Raw genomic sequence first — 16,428 nt, forward strand, 5'->3', positions numbered from 1 at the left:
AGTTACCAGCAGTAGCCAAGGAATCGCTCGATCGGGTTTAGTTAACAGCCATCGATCGATCGCTCGGGTTCAGTAACGCGTAGCCTGCAGTGCAATCGCTCGGGTTCAGTTAGAGCCCAACTCCTCGCTCGGATTTAGTTAGAGCCAACGCCTCGCACACACGCGCGTACGTGTACGAGAGAAACGCGCATCGCTCAGCCCCCGACCTCCCACCGTAACCGGGAACTCCCCGAAATTTTCCTCCCCCTCGCTTCTACCACGGTTTTTTCCGTCATGGACGGCCCAAAGAATGTCATGCAGCTGCGTCTCCGGCCCGCCCAGGACGAAAAGCCCATTTTCTGTCATGATTTTTTGTCATAGAAGTAGGAGCCCACCACATCTATGATGATACCGGGTTTTGTCACAATTATCGTCATAGAAGTGTCATATGTATGACAGGAAAAAAATTCGTTCGGCCCAAAATGTCACGAATGTGTCTCTTTTTGTAGTGATAAGATCACCATCACACACTCCCTTTACCTTTGGGATTAGTGTTGAACCTAAAATAAATGTTATTTGGTGTTTGCGTAGAGCATAATATGATTGGATCATGTTTATTTCAATGCGGTTATTCATCTAAGTCAAGGATAATTGTTATTCTGTTTACATGAATAAAACCTTCTGAGGTCATACACCCAAGGTGAATGGTTTATTGAATCTCGATCATAGTAATACACATATTCATAATATTGAAGCCAAAAGATCCAAAGTTAATAATGATAGTGCAACTTATATGTGGCACTGCCGTTTAGGTCATATTGGTGCAAAGCGCATGAAGAAACTCCATGCTGATGGGCTTTTGGAATCACTTGATTATGAATCATTTGATGCTTGCGAACCATGCCACGTGGGCAAGATGACTAAAACTCCATTCACGGGAACAATGGAGCAACCAACTGACTTATTGGAAACAATACATACTGATGTATGCAATCCGATGAGTGTTGAGGCTCGCGGCGGGTATCATTATTTTCTGATCTTCATAGATGATTTGAGCAGATATGGGTATATCTACTTGATGAAACATAAGTCTGAAACATTTGAAAAGTTCAACGAATTTCAGAGTGAAGTGGAAAATCATTGTAACAAGAAAATAAAGTTTCCGCGATCTGATCGTGGAGGAGAATATTTGAGTTACGAGTTTGGTCTTCATTTGAAACGATGCAGAATAGTTTCGCAACTCACGCCACCTGGAACACCACAGCGTAATGGTGTGTCTGAATGTCATAACCGTACTTTATTAGATATGGTGCAATCTATGATGTCTCTTACCGATTTATCACTATCATTTTGGGGTTATGCATTAGAGACAGCTGCATTCACGTTAAATAGGGCACCATCTAAATCCATTGAGACGACACCATATGAACTGTGGTTTAGCAAGAAACCTAAGTTGTCGTTTCTTAACGTTTGGGGCTATGATGCTTATGTGAAAAAGTTTCAACCTGTTAAGCTCGAACTCAAATCAAAGAAATGCGTCTTCATAAGATACCCAAAGGAAACTGTTGGGTACACCTTCTATCACAGATCCGAAGGCAAGATATTCGTTGCTAAGAATGGATCCTTTCTAGAGAAGAAGTTTATCTGGAAACAAGTGATTGGGAGGAATGTAAAACTTGATGAGGTAATTGTACCTTCTCCCAAATTGGAAAGTAGTTCATCACAGAAATCAGTTCCAGTGATTCCTACACCAATTAGTGAGGAAGCTAATAATGATGATCATGAAACTTCAGATCAAGTTACTACCAAACCTCGTAGGTCAACCAGAGTACGGTCCGCACCAGAGTGGTACGGTAATCCTGTTCTGGAAGTCATGTTACTAGACCATGACGAACCTACGAACTATGAGGAAGCGATGATGAGCCTAGATTCCACAAAATGGCTTGAGGCCATGAAATCTAACATGGGATCCATGTATGTGAACAAAGTATGGGCTTTGGTTGACTTGCCCGATGATTAGTGAGTCATTGAGAATAAATAGATCTTCAAGAGGAATACAGACATTGATAGTAGTGTTACTATCTACACAGCTCGAATTGTCGTAAAAATGTTTTTGGCAAGTTCAAGGTGTTAATTACGATGAGATTTTCTCACTCGTATCGATGCTTAAAAGTCTGTCTGAATCATGTTAGCAGTTGCTGCATTTTATGAAATCAGGCAAATGGATGTCAAAACTGCATTCCTTAATGGATTTCTTAAAGAAGATTTGTATATGATTCAACCATAAGGTTTTGTCGATCCTAAAGGTGCTGACAAAGTGAGCAAGCTCCAGCGATCCATCTATGGACTGGTGCAAGCATCTCGGAGTTGGAATATATGCTTTGTTAAAGTGATCAAAGCATATGGTTTTATACAGACTTGCGGTGAAGCCTATATTTACAAGAAAGTGAGTGGGAGCACTACAACATTTATGATAAGTATATGTGAATGTCATATTGTTGATCAGAAATAATGTAGAATTTTCTGGAAAACATAAAGGAATGTTCGAAAGGAGTTTTTCAAAGAAAGACCTCGGCGAATCTACTTACATATTGAGCATCAAGATCTATAAAGATAGATCAAGACGCTTGATATATTTTCAATGAGTACATACCTTGACAAGATTTTGAAGTAATTCAAAATGGAACAGTCAAAGAAGGAGTTCTTGCTTATGTTGCATGGTGTGAAGTTGAGTAAAGACTCAAAACCTGACCACGGCAGAAAATAGAAAGAGAATGAAAAGACATTCCCTATGTGTCGGGGATATACCCCACGGCGTAAACCGGCCGCAAGTTAACCCGGCCAGGACTTGGTTGTTTATCTGAAGACCCCGCTGACACTTGGCGAGTTACTGGCGACTCACCCTGACCTGGCGGTTTACAAGCAACCCACCTGGTCATTATGACTCACTGGTGATCCGGCGTGCGGGACAGACGGATGACAAGGCCCAAGGCCCAGAAGGCCGGTTCACGTTTAATGGTGGGCCGGTTTAAGAGGAAAGGCATGAGGAACATTTATCTTACAAGGAGTTACGACCAGGACTTGTATCCGGTTTGTATTAGAGATAGACTAGTCCTAATCCTAATAGGACTCTACATGTAACCCGCCCCTCCAACATATATAAGGAGGGGTAGGGCTCCCCAAAAGGGACAAGATACACAAGTTCCACGAGTTGGACAAGTTAGGTTTAGACAATAGCTCTCGAGATAGAGCATTCTTGTAACCATGGTCATCATCATCAATATCAATGAAGCAGGATGTAGGCTTTTACCTCCACCGTGAGGGGCCGAACCTGGGTAAAACATCATGCCTCTCATCCCACTCAACCCCTCTCAAGCTACCACATAGATGTGTTGGTCTCGCGACTAAGTCCAGAAACTAAGGACATCTGCCGTGACAATTCCATGACAGTTGGCGCCCACCGTGGGGCCTGCGCACGGTGGTGATGAGTTCTTGGAGGGAGCTCTCCTAGGGTTCGAGGGGCTCGCGATCATCCAGATGATAAAGAGCCGGCGTTAAAAGCCTAATATCAATAAAAGATTCCACATGTTCATTACAAAGTTTTTGGCCGCTGGTATGAAAGGATCTGCGTCGTTGATGAACAATTGGAACAGTGTATATGAGATTGGATCAAGAGGAGAGTTGGAGTTGTATCTGTGTATGCTGCCACACGTGACCAGGCGATCCATCGAAACAGATTAAAATTCCGCTGCAGAGTCGTCAGATCTTCAAGTCGCCGAGACGGTTTCCACTATAGCCTATTTTTCGGATTGGACATACTACAAGTCCCGAGGCATCAGCCCATATCCGAGTCAAACTGGTGCAGCTCGCTGTACGGCGAAGGCTAGCACTTGAAAATCATCTTCGGTATATGCTATTTTAGTCACACCACGGGTCAGGCCTGATACAGATACGGCCTCCAATGATTACCCAATGCAACAAACTCCAATGGTTAGTCGATGCAAGATCAGATCAATCTCCGGTTTCCAAAAACTACAAGGCAAGAGTTGTGGAGTGTTTACCACCGGCAAGCCAGGGACTCGATCTCTATTTCCATACCCGAGTTGCTGTTGCGGCTTCGCTCCATCTCTGCGGAGTCACCACTTCTCCAACTCTGTCTCGCCACTGCAGGCCCGCCGGCGCGGTTTCAAGCAGTCTCCGATATCGGTCTGCCTCGCCGTACTCCCGCTCACCTTATCTTTGAGTCGCCACTACTATTCCACGCGCGTATGTGCGCACAGCCATCCGGCTCGTATCTGCTGTTAACCTCTCTGAACCGCCCCAGCTACTGTTTGCACCCCCTGCCCGCTCGCGCCGCATCCGCTGGCTCGCGGGCCACGAGTTCTCTGCCATGGCCGAGTTGCTGGAACGGCCTTGTCAACTCGCCGCCTATACTAAACCGCTGCGCCTTGGAACCGCCCCGTTTCCACCGGGTTGTCGCGTGGATGCATCGCTGGTCTCTGTCCTTCACGGGTCAAGGGTTTCAGTCCAAAGTTTCTTCAGGAGCTAAGCACTCGCGTTCCTGCTATTTAATTACCTAGAGAAAGTCACATGGAAAATATACTTCGGTCAAATCCCTAATACAGTACAAGCGTCGGATGAGTTCCTGGCACGATGGATCTACTCGACGGACGATCAAAAAAATATTATGCAGCGCGGCGCGCAGAGGCTGCAGGCGTTTTGGGCGCTCCACTCACGAGGCCGGGGTTTGTACGCTGTTGTTAAAGAGCAGTGCGTGCACACGCTGGCACTTCAATCAGGTCTTCCATGAGAGATTAAGACAAGAGGAGAAGGTCACATGGAGATATCAGACATTTGATATGTTTTGATCCCAGTATCCACGTTCACCCGACAAATAAATATCAGGTGTTATCTTGTCTATCTATTTTTAGTATATATTGTTTTTATCAAAAAACAATCACTCTGGCCTATGATATTTTTTGACGCAGGACAATTGTTCATTACAAATGAGGCATTATATTACGGGCACGGACCACGCGCTAGCAAAGTTCTGCACTGGCGTTTCGTCCGTGTCATACCACCTGGTGAATGAACGTGAGCAAGTCGCCGTCCCTGTGGCCCGGTTTACAACAGCTTGCCGAGACCACGCCCGCGGTTAACTCCCCCGTCCGCACTAGCTTACAATGCCCGCAGGCGACTCCCCGTCCGCCCTGGTTCACAATACCCGCAGGAGGCTCTCCGTCCGCGCCAGTTTACCACTCCTGCGGCCGACTCTCCCGTCCGCGCCGACTTACTACGCCGCGGCCGACTCATTTGGCTGTGCTGTCTCTGAAGCTGCGGCCGTCTTTGTCGTACGTCTCTCGCGGCCTGGTCTACATCAACATACTGGGCCGCACCTGTCTGCATGAGCTGTTTATTGGGTGCACAAGTCGCCGCCACTACAGTTTTGATTAACTTCAAATCGCCAGTTGGAAGGAACCATCGGCCGAGTTGCTGACACGGCTCATATGGGATCATTTACAACCCGCCGCAGTCACCTCAACCTTCTATGGATTCACATCGTGCTATCAACGCCAATGATATACAAGTTATGCCGGTTTATATCACGGTCAAATATGGAGAGTCTCAAGCCAACTCCTCGAGTCACCTTTGAGACTCGGGGGCTACGATGACATGACTCAGCGAATCTTGCCAGTTCCAGCAAATTTAAGAACCCCAGGATGATGGAGGAAAGGATAACCCGGTCCCGGAGGCTACTGTTATATTGATGAAAGTTTAAAGGCTGTCAGAAAATTTCCGGTTTAGAAAGTATATGACAGTTACAAAATCCCGGTTCAATGAAGAAGATCCAGGTCATCAGAAAGGATTCCCGTTTAAAATCCGGCTCAATCATAGGTTCTACAAAGTATGCTATGCTATGTACCAGACCTATTGTGTACCTCACCATAAGTTTGGCAAGAGGGTACAATAGTGATCCAGGAGTGGATCACTGGACAACAGTCAAAAATATCCTTAGTGGAATAAGGAAATGTTTCTCAGTTATGGAGGTGACAAAGAGTTCACCGTAAAGAGTTACATCGATGCAAGCTTTGCACCGATCTAGATGACTCTAAGTCTCGATCTAGATACATATTGAAAGTGGGAGCAATTAGCTAGAGTAGCTTCATGTAAAGCATATGTATACATAGAAAATTTGCAAAATACATACGGCTCTGAATGTGGTAGACCGTTGACTAAATTTCTCTCACAAGCAAAACATGATCACTCTTTGGGTGTTAATCACATAGCGATTTGAACTAAATTATTGACTCTAGTTAAACCCTTTGGGTGTTAGTCACACGGAGATGTGAACTAATCACACAAAGATGTAAACAATTGGTGTTAAATCACATGACGATGTGAACTAGATTATTGACTCTAGTGCAAGTGGGAGACTGAAGGAAATATGCCCTAGAGGCAATAATAAAGTTGTTATTTATATTTCCTTATCTCATGATAAATGTTTATTATTCATTCTAGAATTGTATTAACCGGAAGCTTAGTACATGTGTGAATACATAGACAAACAGAGTGTCCCTAGTATGCCTCTACTTGACTAGCTCATTAATCAAAGATGGTTAAGTTTCCTAGCCATGGACATGTGTTGTCATTTGATGAACGGGATCACATCATTAGAGAATGATGTGATGGACAAGACCCATCCATTAGCTTAGCATAATGATCGTTCAGTTTTATTGCTACTGCTTTCTTCATAACTTATACATGTTCCTCTGACTATGAGATTATGAAACCCCCGAATACCGGAGGAACACCTTGTGTTCTATCAAACGTCATGACATAACTGGGTGATTATAAAGATGCTCTACAGGTGCCTCCGATGGTGTTTGTTGAGTTTGCATAGATCGAGATTAGGATTTGTCACTCCGTCTATCGAAGAGGTTTCTCTGGGCCCTCTCGGTAATGTACATCACTATGAGCCTTGCAAGCAATGTGACTAATGAGTTAGTTGCAGGATCATGCATTACAGAACGAGTAAAGAGACTTGATGGTAACGAGATTGAACTAGGTATGATGATACTGACGATCGAATCTTGGGCAAGTAACATACCTATGACAAAGGCAACAACGTATGTTGTTATGCGGTTTGACCGATAAAGATCTTCGTAGAATATGTAGGAGCCAATATGAGCATCCAGGTTCCGCTATTGGTTATTGACCGGAGATGTGTCTCGGTCATGTCTACATAGTTCTCGAACCCGTAGGGTCCACATGCTTAATGTTCGATGACAATTTGTATTATGAGTTATGTGATTTGATGTACCGATGGTTGTTCGGAGTCCCGGATGAGATCACGGACATGACGAGGAGTCTCGAAATGGTCGAGATGTAAAGATCGATATATTGGAAGGTTATATTCGGACATCAGAAAGGTTCTGAGTGATTCGGGTATTTTTCGGAGTACCGGAGAGTTACGGGAATTCATCGGGGAAGTAATGGGCCTTAATGGGCCATACAGGAAAGGAGAGAAGGGCCTCAAGGGGTGACTGCGCGCCCCCCATGGGCTGGTCCGAATTGGACTATGGAGGAGGCAGCGCCCCCCTCTTTCCTTCTCTCCCTCTTCCCCTTCCTTCTTCTCCTACTTCAACTAGGGAAGGGGGGAACCTACTCCTACTAGGAGTAGGAATCCCCCTTGGGGCGCGCCATAGAGAGGGCCGACCCTCCCCTCCACCACTCCTTTATATATGGGGGAGGGGGGCACCCCATAGACACACAAGTTGATCATTGATTCCTTAGCCGTGTGCGGTGCCCCCCTCCACCATAATCCACCTAGGTCATATCATCGTAGTGCTTAGGCGAAGCCCTGCGCCGATAGCTTCATCATCACCGTCATCATGCCGTCGTGCTGACGAAGCTCTCCCTTGACATTCAGCTGGATCGAGAGTTCATGGGACGTCACCGAGCCGAACATGGGCAGATCACGGAGGTATTGTACTTTCGGTACTAGGATCAGTCGGATCGTGAAGACGTATGACTACATCGACTTTGTTGTCATAATGCTTCCGCTTATGGTCTACGAGGGTACATGGACAACACTCTTCCCCTCTCGTTGCTATGCATCACCATGATAGCTCTTGCGTGTGCGTAGGAATTTTTTTTGAAATTACTGCGTTCTCCAACAGCACACAGGGGGTAGGCGCACCCCCACCCTTGTGGGCCCCACGGAGCTCCACTGACGTACTTCTTTCGCCTATATATATACTCTTATACCCTAAAAACATCAGGGGGAGCCATGAAACCACTTTTCTACTGCTGCAACCTTCTGTACCCATGAGATCCCATCTTGGGGCCTTTTCGGTGATCTGCCGGAGGGGGAATCAATCACGGAGGGCTTCTACATCAACACCATAGCCTCTCCGATGAAGCGTGAGTAGTTTACCATAGACCTTCGGGTCCATAGTTATTAGCTAGATGGCTTCTTCTCTCTCTTTTATCTTCAATACAAAGTTCTCCTCGATGTTCTTGGAGATCTATTCGATGTAATACTCTTTTGCAGTGTGTTTGACGAGATCCGATGAATTGTGGGTTTATGAACTTGATTATCAATGAATGTTATTTGGTTCTTCTCTAAATTCTTATATGCATGATTTGCTATCTTTGCAAGTCTCTTCGAATTATCGATTTAGTTTGGCCTACTAGATTGATCTTTCTTGCAATGGGAGAAGTGCTTAGCTTTGGGTTCAACCTTGCGGTGTCTTTTCCCAGTGACAGTAGGGGCAGCAAGGCACGTATTGTATTGTTGCCATCGAGGATAAAAAGATGGGGTTTATATCATATTGCTTGAGTTTATCCCTCTACATCATGTCATCTTGCTTAAAGCGTTACTCTATTCTCATGAACTTAATACTCTAGATGCATGCTGGATAGCGGTTGATGTGTGGAGTAATAGTAGTAGATCCAGAATCGTTTCGATCTACTTGACACAGATGTGATGCCTATGTTCATGATCATTGCCTTAGATATCTTCATAACTATGAACTTTTCTATCGATTGCTCGGCAGTAATTTGTTCACCCACCGTAATACATGCTATCATGAGAGAAGCCACTAGTGAAACCTATGGCCCCCGGGTCTCTGTCTTATTATATTGCATCTATTTTATTATCGCATCTCGTTTACTATTTTGCAATCTTTACTTTCCAATCTATACAACAAAATACCAAAAATATTTATCTTATTATCTCTATCAGATCTCACTGCAAGTGACCATGAAGGGATTGACAACCCCTTTATCGCGTTGGTTGCGAGGTTCTTGATTGTTTGTGCAGGTGCTAGGTGCCTTGTGCGTTGTCTCCTACTGGATTGATACCTTGGTTCTCAAAAACTGAGGGAAATACTTACACTACTTTGCTACATCACCCTTTCCTCTTCAAGGAAAAACGAACGCATGCTCAAGAGGTAGCAATGAACATATTGCAACAACCTATAGTGAGAATCCCACACGTGTACACGGCACGGAGGGGACCATAGGAAAACACCAAAAAACCTCAAACCAACCACGATGACCAATCAACCCATAGGGAAAAAATGAATCTACTCAAAAATCATAGGATGGAAACACATCAGTGGATAATAATATGTGGCATAAAGTACCATTTTAAGTAGAGATTACAGTGGTAAAAGAGAGGTTATTGTTGGAGATATGTCCTAGAGGCAATCATGTATGATGATATTTCCTTTGTGTTTATGAATAAAGATATTCCTTGGACATTATCAATGATGCATATCAGTAAGTACGTGAATTGTTTGTGGGACTATGCATTGTATGATGAAACGTCCTAAAAGGTCCCTAGTCGAAAGGGTTGTGTGGACGTGCAGCCGACTAGACTAGCATATGACACAGTCGATGGCTTGGTCTCACTAGCCATGGAGCAATGGATGCTAACCGGATAATATGGACTCGGAAGGATCTGGTCGGATTCGACGTAGTTGGATACGAGTTGATATAAGGTCCGAGTCGGACATACCCAACTATGAGACGCAGCGATATGTCATCTGTGAGTCTCTAGTACAACATACATTCTATGTCCTAAGACCTGAGCTAGCGCATGTACTTGGGATGGTGACAGACTTGCTTTGGGCCAACCAAACGCTACTTCGTGAGTGGGTAGTTACAAAGGTAGGTTTCGGTCTTGTCCAGACCCATGCTGCGAGACATGGTCGAGCAAGATGGGATTTGCCCCTCCGGTCAGGAGAGATATATTATGTGCCCCTCGTGTGATCCGACCAAGATAAGCATGGCCATGTGATTAGCATTATGAGATAATCCGGTTTGTGGTCGACATCACTGGAACAAGAAAGGGGTTAGGCTAGCACAAGGATGACAGATGATACATCTCCAACGTATCTATAATTTATGAAATATTCATGCTATTATATTATCCATCTTAGATGTTTAATGGGCCTTTATATGTTGTTTTATATAATTTTTGGGACTAACCTATTAACCTAGAGTCCAGTGCCAGTTTCTGTTTTTTCCTTGTTTTTGAGTATCGTAGAAAAGGAAAATCAAACGGAGTCCAATTGACCTGAAAATCCACGAAGATTGTTTTCGGACCAGAAGAAGCCCACGGAGTACTAGAGATGGACCAGGGGAGTTCTAAGGCCACCACGAGGGTGGGGGGTGCGCCCTACCCCCGTGGGTGCGCCCCCTATCTTGTGGATGCCTCGGGGACCCCCTTGACTTGTTCCCGACTCCAACACCTCTTATTTATACCCAAACTTCCAGAAAGAAACCTAGATCTGAAGTTCTGCCGCCGCAAGCCTCTGTAGCCACGAGAAATCAATCTAGGCCCTCTCTAGCACCTTGTCGGAGGGGGCCATCATCACCGGAGGCTATGGAGGAGGATCCCGGAGGGGCCATCATCACCATGAAGGCCATGGACCAGAGGGAGAACCTCTCCCCATCCAAGGGGAGGCCATGGAGGAGGAAGCACGAGGAGGAGAACCTCTCCTCCTCTCTCTCGGTGGTACCAGAGTGTCATCGGGAGGGAAATCATCACCGCGGTGATCGTCTTCATGAACATCACCATCATCAGCACCATCCTCATCTCTTTTACGCGGTCCACTCTCCCGCACCCTACTGTAATCCCTACTTGAACATGGTGCTTTATGCCACATATTATGATCCAATGATGTGTTGCCATCCTATGATGTTTTGAGTAGATATCCTTTGTCTTTTGGTTGATTGATGATCTAGATTGGTAAAAGTTGTCTGCTTTATTCATGCAAGCATGAGGGATTCCCGCTATATGGTGTTGCAATACGTTCATGATTCGCTTATAGTGGGTTTCTTGAGTGACAGAAGCATAAACCTGAGTAAGGGGGTTGTTGCATATGCGATAAAGGGGACTTGATGCTTTAATGCTATGGTTGGGTTTTAGCTTAATGATATTTAGTAGTTGTGGATGCTTACCAGAGTTCCAATCATAAGTGCATATGATCCAAGAAGAGAAAGTATGTTAGCTTATGCCTCTCCCTCATATGAAATTGCAATGACGACTATCGGTCTTGTTAACAATTGCCTAGGACAATTCTGCACACCAATTCATCATTATTCCACACTCGCTATTTATAATATTTAGTAATATATTCTAACTTTATGATAACATCACCTACTTTTATATTTTATCTCTCCGATACCAAGCAAAGGTATCCTCTCCATACCCACAACATAGTTTTATTTCTCGTTTTTAGTTGGAAGCAAACGTTTGGTGTACGTAGAGTCGTATCAGTGGCAAATAGGTCTTGAGAGAATATTTATCTTACCTTTATCTCCTTGTGGGTTTGACACTCCATACTTATCACTTCCACCTTTGGGAATTGCTACGATGATTCCCTGCACTTGGGGATTATCAAGCTCTTTTCTAGCGCCGTTGCCGGGGAGCAATAGCGTGGTGTTGATATTCTCGTGTGTGCTTGTTTGCTTTCTTCACTAAGTAGATTTTGTTTTTCCTTTTTGTTTCTATTTAGTTGTGGGTGAATCATAATTTTTTTTAAATAATGAAAAGACAAAAAAAATTACTTGCCTTTCATGCCTAAAAAGGTTTTCAATAAGAGAAGTGATTGGAAGATTATGCATTGAAGAAATGAGGTCGACCTTGAGCACTTGTGTTCATGCTCATGGAAACAATGTAAAAGATTTCATGGAAGATTCTCTGAAAATAATTATCCCCTTGTATATATCCATTTTATTATAAAAAATAATGTGCCAAGCCTTGGTTTTAGGATGATTAGATTGCTTGTTTACTTTGTGCAGTACAAAAACAGAACTTTGGCTGTAGCACATGATTTTACATTTTTACTGGAAATTTAGATGGGTCTGAAACTTTTTGCACATTACTTCTGTACAAATTTTTAAATTTTTATATATTTTTATAATTTTTTGGAGTTACAGAAGTTTACTAAACTACCAGATTACTACAGACTGTCCTGTTTTTGACAGATTCTGTTTTCTATGAGTTGTTCGCTTATTTTGATGAATCTATGGGTAGTAGCGGGGGGTATGAACCATGGTGAAGTCAGAATACAGTAGATGTAGTTCTAATATGAAACTAGAATAAGTTTTCAACAGTACCTAAATGTAGTGATTTGCTTTATTACACTAATAGACCTCACAAAGTTTTTGTTAAAGTTTTGTGTGGATGAAGTGTTCGAAGATCGAGGAGCTATCAATATGAGAAGAATAATGAGAGGCAAGAGCTCAAGCCTGGGGATTCCCAAGGCACCCCAAGTAAATATTTCAAGGATACTCAAGCACCTAAGCTTGTGGATGCCCGGTTGGCATCTCATCCTTCTTCAACGATTATCGGTATACCTTGGTTTTTGTTTTGTTCACATAATTTGTGTCCTTTGTGTTTTTGTTTTTCCTTTAAGAACCATGATAGTATGAGGTAGCCCTTTATTGATTTATATAATACTTCATGTGCTTCACTTATATCTTTTAGGTATGATCTTATAGAATTGCTCTTTGTGCTTCACTTAAATCTTTTGAGTATGGTTTTATAGAATGCTTCCTGTGATTCACTTATATATTTTGAGCTTGGATATTGGTTAGTCTATATTAATTGTAGAATTCTCCATGAACTTCACTTATATATTTTGGAGTATGAATAATACTATCATCTAAAGTGGATTTAGAAGAAGTTTGCTCCCACTATTCCGAATGAGGAGAATTTTGCTTATGTGAAGAGTAGTAAAATTTCTATGCTCATAGTGTCACATCCCTAGCTTATGGCAATGCACTAGGCTAGCTTCATATGTGCATCATGTTTAATTTTCAAATGAACTTGAAATAGGGATTGTTTAAACCCTAGCATCAAAGGAATTCACTAGGTTCAACTAAAATATTCTCAGTGAATCCAAATGGCTTTCAAAAATGTTCATCATTTATGGAAAATGCTAGAAGCAATAACCAGAGGTATTGCACATTTTTCCATGACATATTTGGGCTCTGAATTAAATCATATAGTATTTGCATTTGGGCATATAAATGCTATTACATATTTAAATGCTCAAATAATCATAAACTAAAATGTTTGCTGTTGGTTATATTCCAAACAGTGGCATTGAGCAGTTTCATGATTTTTGGATCTGTTTAAGTATTTTTAATAAAGCCCTAAAGACTACAGAATAATAGAAAACAGAAACTAAAATAGAAATGGAGCAGAGAGAGAGAAACCCACCTGGCTTACCTGGCATGGCGCTGTTACAGCCCAGCTGGCCAGCCCACCTGGCGGCCCAGCCCACCAGGGGCAGCCTCGTCTTCTACCTCTTGCCAGTAGGTAGAGGAGAAGCTGGGCACGGCGCATGCGCGTGCCACCTCCACCCTGCTCTCCTGCCTCCTCGACGGCCTGGACGCCTCTCGCATCGCCACGCTACCCCACTGGACCCCCTCGACCGCTCCCCTCTCTCCCTGCCTCGCCGCCGCTCACTGCCACCGCGCTCACCGCCCTTCCCTCGACCAACCGCCGTGTCCATCGGCTCCGCCTCATCGTCTTCATCATCCCAGATGAGCCACGCCCCGCCGGAAGCCCTGCAGCGTCGTCCCCGACCTCGTCTTCAACCTCTGACCACCGGCGAACTCACTGGGGATTCGCGAGCTCCAGCCCCTCCCCGGCCACGCCGTTGTCTCTACTGGAATCGCCGTGAGCCCCTGCCCCTTTCCCCTCTCTCCCTGTGCTTGTCCGCGCCTTCTAACCACTGTGGCCATCGGAGCCGATAGCTCCTTGCCACCGGCCATGTCGCCACCGCGACCACGGCCGTGCAAGCACGCGTAAGAGCCCACCGCTGCACTCGCTGCACTCCCGTGGGTCGATCACGACCATCCACGGCTCCGAACATGCCCCACAACGCGCAAACCACCGTTGGCCGAACTCCACCGCCACCGCGAGCTCGCTTTCGACGAGCTCGGTCCACCCCAGCTGCTCGCTTGCCATGTTAGATGCGCGCGATCGCCAGCTCCCCATAGAGCCTCTCCGCCACTCATTTGGTCGCCCGAGATGCGATTCCAAGTGCCTCCGTCCTCTCTGGCGTCGCCGGCGACGAGCCGTGGACCAAGTCCGGCGAAGTTGACTCGTTTGACCTGGGGTTTGACCCCCCAGGGTCACTGACGCGCGGGCCCGTCTTTGTTAATCTTTAGTTAGATTTAGATTAGTGCTAATTAACCCTGACAGTTAGTTTAGACACTGACTAGTGGGCCCAGGCCCTAATTAACCTAGATTAGTACTAACATAACACTAACTACTCTTTTAGTTAGTTGTTACACTGACATGTGGGTCCCAGCCATCATATTTGACCTGGGCTAGCGCCTTCGACCTGCTGACGTCACCCCAACGTCATGCTGACGCAGTTAACCTTTTTCTGGATTTATTCTTCTTCAGGAAATTCCAGAAAATAGCTAAAACTTCTAAAATTCATAGAAATTAATCTGTAACTCAGAATGAAATAAGTTATATATGAAAAATGATCAGAAAAATCCAATCTATCCATATGTACTGGTTTCATGCATGTTAGAGCAACTTAACCTTGCTGTTTAGGTCAAACATGTTAATGCACTTATATGAACCCATAACTTGAGTTTGTATTTGAATCTTTGGTTCAAATAAGCTCAAAACCTTCTGGTTGTAGTTGCATTATCCCAACACACTCATATTGCCATGTCATGATCAGGCATCATATTGTGCATTGCATTGATTGTGTTTCCTCTTTGTTGCCGGTGGTTGTCCCCTCTCAATAGACGTGGTTCCGACGATGGGTTCGATGACACCGATGAAGAGCTATATTATCTTCAGAACTGCCAGGCAAGCAAAACCCCCTTGTTCATTCTAATACAAACCCACTTGCTCTCTCCTGCTCTCTTTTACTGCATTAGGACAACAACGATTCAACTGTTACGTGCGGCGGTAGTTGAACCCCTTTCCTCTGCATGACCTGTCATTGCCACAGTAAATAGATGAAACCCACTAGCATGAGTAGGAGTTGTTTGAGCCCTGATGTGCCTACTCATTCATGCTTGTTTGTCATGCCTGCTATTTGCTTAGAGTTGTGTCAGGTCTGATTCATCGGGGATGAATTGGAAAGTTGTGAACATGTCCTACTGTGTGTGAGCTAAGTGTGTTGAACACGATTTGGTAAAGGTATCGATGAGAGACCATGTAGGAGTACATGGTTGGTTGTTTCATTGGAACCATCCTTAAGCACCGAGATATGTATGTGTGATTTAAGAACCAGCTACTACCATGCATTGGGCCCGGAACCAATGGACCCTCTCGGCTTCTTAACCAACCTAGTCCTTTGTCTAGGAATTGCAATTAGTTTATAGTGTTTATAGGATATGTGTTGGCGGCCGTGCATAGCGCTGACCCTAGGGGTGAGCCATGATGCGGTAGACACACCGTGGCCGGGCATGCCGGGCGCCCGTTTGGTGTCTCGGAACCCTGTACACATTGTTCGGGGCCGTGTGTGGAAACCTCGTCCGGACTCCATACGTATGGAACCTGGATAGGCGATAAACCTGGACTAGAGACTTGAGTGTTTAGGTAGGCCGTGGCCGACACCCTCGTTGAGCTTCCGCTTGAAGGTTGCTGAGTACATGTCGTGTAAACGGCAGTAAGTGGTGAGAGCGTGTGTGAAGAAGTACACCCCTGCAGGGTTAACATCATCTATTCGAATAGCCGCGTCCGCGGTAAAGGACTACTTGGTTGCCTATACAGTTCATAGACAAGTGGAAGTGGATACTCTAAAATGCGCAAGATAAGTGTGAGTGACATGGATGGCGTTCTCGTAGGGAGGCGGGAGCGGATCCTTAGTGGTGTATTGATATGGTGAATATGTGGACTCGTGTGCGCCACCTCAAAAGAGTTACTTGCAGTCGTAGTTCAGGATAGCCACC

The sequence above is a fragment of the Triticum aestivum genome, chromosome 4A (genome assembly GCF_018294505.1).
Source record: "Triticum aestivum cultivar Chinese Spring chromosome 4A, IWGSC CS RefSeq v2.1, whole genome shotgun sequence".
In the NCBI taxonomy this organism is placed as follows: Eukaryota; Viridiplantae; Streptophyta; class Magnoliopsida; order Poales; family Poaceae; genus Triticum; species Triticum aestivum.